Genomic DNA, 978 nt, shown 5'->3' on the forward strand with positions numbered 1-978 from the left:
TTACATAAATTTATATAATAACATATTATTGAGAAATTGTGATAATTCAGATGTTTAAATTGATTTTAAATAGTTATTTATTACATGCAAATGATATATTTTTCGATATATATATATATATATATATATATAAGTATGTATAAGAGAGAAAGAGAGAGAAAAAGATAAAAAAATTTAATTAAATATATTGATGACTTTAAAAGATTTAATTTTATATATCTTATATATTGCTATAAAAAGAATAATATAATATTATTTATAAATTGCAATTAATAAATCTCAAATTATAAAAATTATTTCACTTCAAAATGGTTACCTTTCTATGAAATTATTATATGATAGACATAGGCTATTTCTTTGGATACAAATCGTGATATTAAGCTTGGCAACATCGCTTTTACTAGCAAGTATCTGGAATTCTATTTTAATATACATAATAAAAATTGGCGAAATATAATTAATATATTTTTAAAGAAATTAAACAAAATATACATAACCTATTAAAAATTGTAAATAAATAATGTATAAATAATGTAACTATAAGTAATAATAATATATAGTAAGTTATATAGTAATTTAAAATGATAAAAAAAATATCTTTATTTCAGATAAATTTGAATTTAAAATATTTACATTAATTAAGAAAATATTATTGCAAAATAAATTTAAAATATTCTTTTAAAAAATGATATATATATATAATAATCAAAGCATATAAGTTAATCAAAATGAAATAAAATTTTTAATATATAAAAAAAAATACATAAATATTCAATGAAATGAGCAGTATGAACAATTCAAAGAAAATAAGAAAAGTTCTAAATCATTTACAAAGTAACATTATAATTATATTATAATTAACTTATATTAATTACAATTATATTATAATACAATTATAAGTTTTAATTTATTTTATAAAATTTTTATATAAAAATGTTATACATTATATAAACAATTTATAATAGAATAATATTATCT

General features: G+C 14.3%; 1 protein-coding gene across 1 annotated transcript in view; it reads right to left on the minus strand.

Moving 5' to 3' along the window:
* LOC102679999 (protein SYS1 homolog) overlaps window positions 1-455 on the minus strand; it is a 1,514-nt gene extending 1,059 nt beyond the window's left edge. Inside the window, exon 1 of the mRNA XM_006616803.2 lies at window positions 317-455. The gene's annotated coding sequence lies outside the window, so the exon portion shown is untranslated. The remainder of the gene's footprint in view (window positions 1-316) is intronic.
* Window positions 456-978: the final 523 nt, after the last annotated feature.

The sequence above is a fragment of the Apis dorsata genome, unplaced genomic scaffold (assembly GCF_000469605.1).
Source record: "Apis dorsata unplaced genomic scaffold, Apis dorsata 1.3 scaffold_270, whole genome shotgun sequence".
Taxonomy (NCBI): domain Eukaryota; kingdom Metazoa; phylum Arthropoda; class Insecta; order Hymenoptera; family Apidae; genus Apis; species Apis dorsata.